The following is a 9,361-nucleotide window of genomic DNA, read 5'->3' on the forward strand; positions in this document are numbered from 1 at the left end:
TGCCTGTGCCATCCAGCTGCAGCCCCCACCACGGGGCCCTGTGAGCCAGCCTGACTCCCCAGCTGTGGGGGGAAGCAAGGCAGCAGGCAGACTGGGGGGGAACCAAATCACCCGGGGAAAACACAAAATTGCCCCATCACCTTGTGCTGAGCTGTGTGCCCAGCTTGGTGTCATTCTGGAAAAGGAAGCAGCACAATCTCACCACAGCCAGTGGCTCACAAACCTGGAGACCTCTTTCTCCCTCCCCTCAGCTCTGCAGAGTGAGTAATACAGATACTTCAGCATGCACTTGGCATGCACTCTCAGGCATTGTCTGAATGAGGTGACTGCACAAGTCCACTCACACTTCCCAAAAGAGAAACCCTAACAGTGTCATACACAGAAGGGGAATTGAGGAGACATATTTCTCCTGCAGCAGCTCTTCCCCACTTTAACCCACAAGGAGAAGATTGTTCCTACCTTTCCTTCATTCTAAGAACCTCCAATGTTTCCAAAAGAAAGGACTAAGATTGCTCTAAGTTTTCCATATAATGAATGGGAACAAAGGTAGGTTCCATCTCCTGAAAATGAAAGGTCCTTCCTTAGCTCACATCTGACTTCTCTAAATTATCAGGAGTTGATGCAGGCCCCAATGCGGAGAACCAGAAAATGGTTTGGATTGGAAAGGACCTTTGAATATTACTGAAGTCCAACCCCAACGCCAGAAGCAGGGACATCTGTCATCACATTGCTCCATCCAACATAAGCTTCCAGCAATAGGGCATCCATAACTTCTCTGAGCAACCTGTACTGGTGTCTCTCCACTCTCATTGTCAAAAATATCTTCCTTATGTCTAATCTAAATCTATGCTCTTTCAATCAAAAACCATTGTCCCTTTTCTGGCACTACAGGACTTGGTAAAACATCTCTATCCTTCTTAAAAGTCCCATCTATGCACTGAAAGGCTGCAACAAGATCTCCCTGGAGTCTTTGATTTTCTGCGCTGAATAGCCCTCTTAGACTTTCTTCACAGGATAGCTGTCCCAGCCCTCTGACAGTTTTCATTTAGGTCTCTGGGAAAACAAACATTCCAGCTTTTCTTGCAGCACCACAGCCTCATCACGCAAGAAGCTCCTCAGCAGACATCATCTCTGTTATGAAAACCCACAAATTATCATAGGAACCAGAGGCAGAATGTTTTTTATGTATCATTTCTAACCTACCCTTTCCTCTCCCAGTACAACATTCAACTCATACAGAGTCAGGAGGAAAAAAAAAAAAAGAAAATAAGAAAAAAAAAATAACAACCCACTATACATCACAAAACAAACAAAACCCAAACAAACAAAAAAGCAAAAACAAAAAACCCTAAAGAAACAAACAAAAAACTATACAAAACACCCCACAATAAAAAACTAAAAAAACACAACCAAACAAAAGAAGCCCCCCCAAAAGAGAAAAAGAAGAAAACACAAGGGAAAGCTGAGTGGTAGTGGAAGATTAAGTAGTACAATAAACAAGGTAATGCAGAGACAGGTTGTTTTACATAGTTTCTAATCCATCCTTTAATTTATCGTCCACCCTCCTTTCTTTTTTTCATTTCTCTTGTCTAACATTTCATCTGCTTCTGTGAAGTCTCAGTGGCTTATTGTGACCATAGATACAATGAAATAATATCAGAATTGTGTGGGAGTGGGTAAAAGCCCCAAATCTATGCCTTTTTTCAAGATGCCATACACTTGAAGCAGTGGAGGTTTTGTGGAGGTTTTACTATGTGTTCCCCTCGGGGGTTGTGCCCTGTTTGTACCTTTCCTTTCTCAAACATGAGAAACTGAGAACAGCGCTCAAAACCTGAAAGGGAGAAAGGCCAGCAGAATCATCCTGTCTCTGTGAAAGGCTTCCAGTGCATCTCTGTTAGAAATGTGAGAGCTGGTGCCTTTCACAGAGGCAAAGTGCCGAGTTTTGCCCTTGTGGTGCTGGCTCCTGGCCCTGCAGACACCCGGGGGACCAGGAGCTCAGAGCGGTGCCTGCCTCTGAGTGCAGCTCCTCCGTGTATGCAAAACCTCTCATGCGGCTGCCATGCAGAGCACCCCATAGCCCAACGCAAGAGAGGAGAAAAACACCTAAACCAACAGCAACAGAAAATCCCCAAACCCCTTATCCATCCAATCTCACTACCCCTACAACCTTTCTACTCTTCCCCACCCTGAGGAATGTGACCCTCAGGCTGAGACCCTATATTTTAAAGAGCATATAGTACAGAATCATTTTATCACATGGCAAAGACATCCCTACTCAATGCTGGCTAGTCAACAAAAATACAGTTTAAGAGAAAAAAACGATATTCTGGGAGCAGCAATGCTGTCAGATGAGGAAGAAAAGATCACCAAACGGGACAAAAAGGCTGAAATGTATGCACAGTTCCAGTTCTAAAATAATTTTGATGTGCAGACTACTCGGTTCTCTAAAATCTAGTGCTGGGGTAGATACTACTAGAGTTCTGTTTCAGGAAATTAATTATGTTGCAATAACATCTATATCTTCAGAAATCATGCAACTTACATTTAAAAAATTGTATCATTTTTAATAGGTTTTATGTGCTTTTCCTGTGCACTTCCAAAAAGCTGTTTAACTGAAAGCCAGAGCTGTCTCAAAACCACAAGTGTATTGAGATGAAAAAATTAATAATTAAAAAGGAAAAAAAAACCACTCAGAAGATCACAGATTTTACAATAAAAACTGGTCAGGTAATGTGGCAATTACCTGCCCAGAAAGACATTAATGAAATTGCACAACTTGAGGCCCAACCTTCCCATTTCTCAGATGCATTTAAAAACTCCCACGCTGGCAACTGTGGAAAGCAAAACGCTGGACCTCAGCTCTTGCTGTGCCAGGATAACTCCCATGGTTATGGAGGAGTTCAAGTCCTGCTTTCTGTTGAACTACACAAACCCTGATCCTTACTTTTGGGTGCCTGAAGAAGGGGCTGGCAGGGACAGCAAGGCCCCAGGCGCATGGGCGCAGAGCGTGGTGCTGAGGAGACAGTTGGTTGCACAATGGCTGCCTGGGGCAGGCGGCGCTGCATCTCTGGCGCATCTGCTCCCCTGCTCGTGGTTTAACGACAGGAAGCACAGCCCAAGATACTGGGCCCAGCCGCCAGCGCTTCCTGCCCGCGCTGCCAGGGCTGTCCCCTGCACGGGCTGCGACCGCCCGCCACGAGCAGGCACTCCGGGACACCTTCTGAAGAAACAGAAGACAGAAAAACGAAGCCAATTAGGTCCACGTGCAGAAAGCCGGCCTGATGGACGCAAACAGGTCAAGCATATTGAAATGTGGCCCCAGAAGGCCACCAAAGCAGTGAACAAAACACTGGTGGCATGTTCTCATCTAGCAGGGCCCAGGACAACAGGCAGGCCAGCTGTGGAGGTTTTTGAGTCTGGTCTTCCTCAGCCAGGCTTGTACACCATCAACAAACCAAGTTACTTTGCTCAGCAGATGAAATCTTTTAAGATTCTTTCTGAAATCTTCAGATGTGAACTATAACCAGTGGGAAAAAACCCATTGCCAAATACAGTACTAGCATTTTCTACGACCATCCTGTCCTAGAAATGGGGACAGGTTAATGATCTACAGGGCTTTTCCAACACTAATACCTAGAGTAACACACCTATTAGTCTCCTGCAAAATTGAAACCCTGAAGAAGCATTTGGTACTCAAGTGATAAGCACAAAAAACAACTGCTAGACAAAGCACAACTTCAGTGAAAAGCAACTCCAGCACAGCTATAACTTCTATAGTATCCATATGTAAAGCAATATGCTATAGTCAGCCCCTCTGTAAGTTGTCTTCTATTCAGTCTTAGATTTCCCCATAATATCATCTGACAGAAAACATCATTTCCTTAGTCAGCCTAAAAACTGTATTTTCAGGCAGGATGAGAAATTATTAAGATAGCCTCATATCTGTTCTCCATCAATGACCAACTGGTGGTATAAAATGGAGGAAAATCAATTTTTGCTGTTATCGGCAGGGTTGCCAATAAAAGCAACAGAAGATGGGTCAGTCATGTAAGTTGGGAAATATATCAACCAGTAGATATTTAAATGATTTTACACTATCATGTAATGCTGCAGTCTAGGAGAATTTTCTGCATAAACCTAAAAGCAGTACACATCTTCACTGGATTTCAAGGAGTATCTGACACATTTTACCCTTCACGGAACCAAGGTGCTCCATTCTAACATGGTCTCTGTCCCCATCCCAAAACAGTTCAGAATAAAAATGCCTTCACTTGGTGATTGGCACTCTTAGTGGAACAGCCACCTCAAAGCCGGAGGTTTGCAATTCCCTGAAAAAGAACAGGGTCCAAATTCTCCTCATTTCTAACTAGAAACATATTCCTCAATTAGGTTCCTCTGACACAGTATATTTTGTCCCTGGCTTTCATGTGCTCCCACATGAGTTCTGTGACTACTTGGGTTGTTTCACAGAACCACATGTGTCCCCTTCCTCAAAAGACAAGACTGCATCACCCCATGTCACTGAATGCTTGACCACTTCATGCCTCGGAAATCAGAATGAAAGCCCTAAACTAGGACCCATCAGACACTAAGAGAACATTTTCTTCAGCAGCATTTCTGACATCAACTTAAGACACATGTCCCACCCTTGACAAGTACTCAAGTAATCCCAACCAGCCAACAAATTTAAAAAAAAAAGCAAGATACAAAAAGTAATGGTTGCTCAAAAGCCTTTCTGAACAAAAAAGCCTTGCAGCATGAACTGAACCTTACTAAATTTTGCTGGATTGGCAAAAAGAGAACTGGGAAAAAAAAAGTATTTTCCATCTCAGATTCCAACAATACTATGTAGTCAACAGCATTTTGCAGATTTGCTTCTTAGTTCGTAAGTCACGATGGTCATATCTTGCAACATGTACTGGCAGGATTCAATGTTTTCCTAAGAAAACTGGGGTGGCAGATGCTGACACTGGTCCAGAAATGGTTTGCTCTCAAGCTCGATATTCTTTTTAACCCTGAAAGTTCATCTGTGTCCTGCAAAAGATTTTATCACAGCAAACATTTCAAAATTCTCATACATATTTATTTTCATGGTGTATTACTATGGTACTAACTCCAAGCATAACAAACACAAAAAGTAATATTTACATGCAAATTCAAATCTATTATATAAATTATAGATTATTAACTTAGAAATTTAATGTAAGAAGCATAGGGCTAATATAAGAGGGGGAGGGGAATGTTCATTTATAAATTATTTTGAGACACTTTAAAATCATCTAAGTTTCCAAGCTCTGTACAGTTGAAGCAAAAATTAAAAGGTAAATGTTGTGGTATTTACATTTATAAAAGCAAAACAAACATCAGGATGACTTAATTCCTAAAAGATTGAAAATTTACCCCTCAAGACCACTGCTGCATGGCATCAGGAAGGTACCCACATGTTCCTGCATTCGTTCATCTGACTCAGTTACAGCTAACACGGGAGGAGTGGTCTCCACAGAATGGCTTTTCCAGCAGAACAGCTGTGAGTCAACTTGCCTCATGTCTCTGCACCTAACAGCCCAACTGCCTGGCTCCAGTGTGCTTTTTGGGAAGGTAGGAGGGACCACACCTCACCAAAGCACTGTGAGAAGAGAGGAGCAAAAGCGAAACTGAGCTGACCGACAACTGCTGACCAGGCTCCCCAGACAGAAAGAAAGAAACTGCCTCCATGGATTTCTACTGGTTTTAACCAGCTTCAGCAGAGGGGAACATGATTTTTAATTCTACTGTATCCCTTTAATAAACATCCCAAAGAAGACATTTTCCAGATAACTGAGGAATTTTTTACAGTGTTGACTTACCAAGCAGAGCACAATAACCAACTATTCTGTTTGCACTACAAGGCAGTACAGTGCAATGAGTTAATAATTTATCATGGCATTGCCCTTGGCAACTGACCATAATCAACTTCTAAAATTCTTCCTCATTCTTACATTTTTAGTCTCAGCAAGAATATGGCACCCTTAGAACCTCAGCCCTACCAGAACACTTCTTAGCCGAGGCAAGAGGTTTAATCTTCTCAAACACCTGCTTTTCTTCTGCATTGTTTCAGGCTCAGAGCAAAGGTCATTATTTCATTTCAATAGCCTGACTTAGCAGACAGGAATAACTAAAAGATTTTTAAACAAAGCAAGAAGTTAACATTCTTTCAAAACTGCAGCAATGTAGTTCTCATCCCTGTGTTTCCTTCCCCTTCTTCTCACAGAAGTAAAAAGAACAAAAAAGCCCAAGCTTCTGTCTTCACCAAAAGCTTTTATTTGCATGTGATCCCAAATTAACAAGCAAACACCTTTTCCTCCCATTTTATATTATCAAGGTTTATTCCTTTCCATAACTTTGGGCAATATTTAATTTATTAGTTAACACATTCTTCTTCTCAATCAGAAGCATCCAGCTGTGGTGTTCAGATAATTCATTGGAAAACAAGTTTTGATGTGATGTGTAGAAGAGTGTTAAGTCAATCATCCTAAGTATCACTTTGCTGAAGCATTGGCCATGAAATGTGGTCCATTTCCAAGGACAACCATGCTACTTCATCCTTCCCCTTGTTGCTCAATCCCAGCTCTTACAAACTCCACAACTCCACCACTCTGAAATCAATCCCTAACCTGGTTCAATCAACCAGCCCAGCAACCTCTGTGGCACTGACATCTGACTTGCCAACTTGGCTCATCTTGGCTGAACCAGATAAGGAAATGTTGCTCTCACAAGCAGCTTGGTCTGCGGATAGGAAGGGAAGGCAACAAAGCACTAGAAAACAATCTATGCTGTCAGCGAGAAAAAATGAGGATGGCAGTCCTCAAGCAGCTGGATGAGTGCTCCTGCCAAGAAAACATCCAGGAATGACCATGCCCACCTCTGACTGTTTTGCTAAAGGCACATTTTAAATTAAATTAGACTGGTGCAGGTTCGCACACTCACAAAAATGTCGGTCTAGAGTTTAAACTGCAACTTTACCTCAACTAATACAGCTTTACTGTTGAGTCCTACCTAAGGGCAAGCTAAGGGCCTGGGCAGATGCTAAATGAGCTGTTTAAGGATTTACAACCCATCACCTCCAGGAGAGTTCGCTATCCGAGTAAAACTGGCTTAGCCTAAACCTCCCTCCTGTGCTCCAGGGCACATCCATGCAAACCACTGCTGCATGGCTTTAATGGATTGTGCCACCAAGCCAGCAGGGAAGTTACACACGCTGCCTTCACTTATGAGTGAAAAAGCAACTGGTGTGAGGCTGAAGAATCTTCAGTGTGCACCAAAGCTCTGTAAGCACACGGTATGCGAAAATACCAGAGCCAGCATCAAGGCACTAGCATTGTTGTCCCATCTAGTTAATAAATACCAGGCTTGCTCACAACAGACAGTGTAACACGTTCTCTGAAGGCACTCTCTGTCAGAAAGAAACTACTTTCTCCTCACAGCAGAGGTTTCACCCCACCTAGAGATCCTCACTTAAGGAAGCAAAAATGAACCAAACTTCACACTGACTTTTTTTTCAATTTCCTTTTTTTACTGACATGTTGCATCTGTGCAGCATGCATGCATCAGTAGTCCTGGGTTTCCTCTCTCAAGGCAATGGGATTTTACCCAGCTAGCTCTCTGCAAGTAATAACTGCTACCACCTCTCCCCTCAAAAGCACAGATTTCACATTATCATATATCAATAAATGTTATCACAGCTTTTCTGTTTATGAAGTGTAAAAGTTCAAATTAACAAAATGCTTCCGAAGCCACCTGAACACATGGCATCCATAAGAGACACTTTAGACATTACAAAACACCAGAATCTCTACACAAAATATACCATTCTAGCTACATTGCTTCGAAAGTATTAAAACTTTTCTGCAAATGCCCCTGTTATAATTTAAAAAAAAAGTTTTTAAGTCCAAGATCTTCTCTTGTAGTTTGGCAAAAGTTTTTCAATATTTCTTACTGTTGAGAATTATTTCTAGTCCAGTACCACTGAAACAAGATTTAATACACGTCATTTGAAGGACCATACTAAAAGACAATTAGGTCTTTATAAAAACAAATGGTAGAATGTTGCATTACACCAAGCATTCATAATCAGATATATGTATTTCAGAAGTGCCCAAATAGGAAAATATTCTGCCAAAAGTAACTTTCTTTCTGCTTTTTTCCTCTGGAAATTCCTTCATAGTCCATATTTAAATAGTCTAAATTAATGGTTTCTGTGTAAGAATCATAGAATAGTTGTTGTTACAAGGGACCTTTAAAGGTCATCTAGTCCACCCCCCTACTGTGAGCAGGGACATCCTCAACTAAATCAGGTTGCTCAGATTACAGCCTGTTCAGACAAATTAAAACTGTGTTTCACTTAGTTGTTTCAAAAGCAACTTATTTCATTGTTGTTTTGAACTGATACTAAAATAAATACACTTTTTTCACCAAAAAGGACCCACACATTTGAAAACCCTGCAAGCCATCCTCAGCAAACTTCAGACTGTTTTTCAACACAGAAAGTTTCATTTTCATTCATATGACTAAACCATCTTTTTTCTGTAAAGAAAAAAGGTCCCCAAATAGACACTTCCTCTCTACAGTTCCTTCTTTTCTCTTTTTGAAATAAACATTAGTTGGTCTTTTTAAAAAAACCCGAACTAACAGGATGGCCTCTCAATAGCTCACCACCAAGAGTACCTGGAGCCCTTAGCTGGGCTCACAGAGCTCTCCACAAGCTGGTTCAGAGGCACCGTGAGAGAGAGAAGTGAATTCTTGCAACGTGTGCAGTTTGCAATCCTTTGCCCTCCACTGCCCATAAGCTTCACAATTATTTTCTTGATAGCTAATACTCTAGTTTGCATGCTTAATTTACAGGCATCAGGACAAAGCTTGAATAGCTACAGAGAGTAAATATTTTACAGAGGCTCTGGAGATGGAGGAGTGACAGCACAAAACAGAAAATGCATCAAGAGGATGAGTGGATAATGCAACCACCACGTCCGAGGACAATGCCAGGCAAATTCTGTCATCAGTAGACAATGTGCAAGCCCTGGTGCCTTCAAGACACAGTTTTCATGAAAGCTCTTCCTAAGAGGGTCATCTTCTGGTTGGAAAGACAGCCTCCACTAAAAACAAACTATGTCATCACATCCTTGGGAAACTATTCTTGTTAGCTCCAAAATTATGTAGGGCAGCACATGTAGCAGGCACAAAGAGGAGGAAACTGACAGTATCCTTGTCAACTTGCTTTTAACTTGAAATTGAGTCTGGTTGGAAGGGCAAGTTAAACATTAATTTTCTGACAGTGCTCAGCACTGGGTATCACAAAGTGTAACTGTAGTTTCACAATCATATT

General features: G+C 41.8%; 1 protein-coding gene across 1 annotated transcript in view; it reads right to left on the minus strand.

Annotated features, from left to right (window-relative positions):
- Positions 1-3,174, minus strand: part of ELF1 (E74 like ETS transcription factor 1) — a 55,310-nt gene extending 52,136 nt beyond the window's left edge. The window contains 1 exon segment of the mRNA XM_005420740.2: positions 2,945-3,174. The gene's annotated coding sequence lies outside the window, so the exon portion shown is untranslated.
- Positions 3,175-9,361: the final 6,187 nt, after the last annotated feature.

The sequence above is a fragment of the Geospiza fortis genome, unplaced genomic scaffold, assembly GCF_000277835.1.
Source record: "Geospiza fortis unplaced genomic scaffold, GeoFor_1.0 scaffold194, whole genome shotgun sequence".
In the NCBI taxonomy this organism is placed as follows: Eukaryota; Metazoa; Chordata; class Aves; order Passeriformes; family Thraupidae; genus Geospiza; species Geospiza fortis.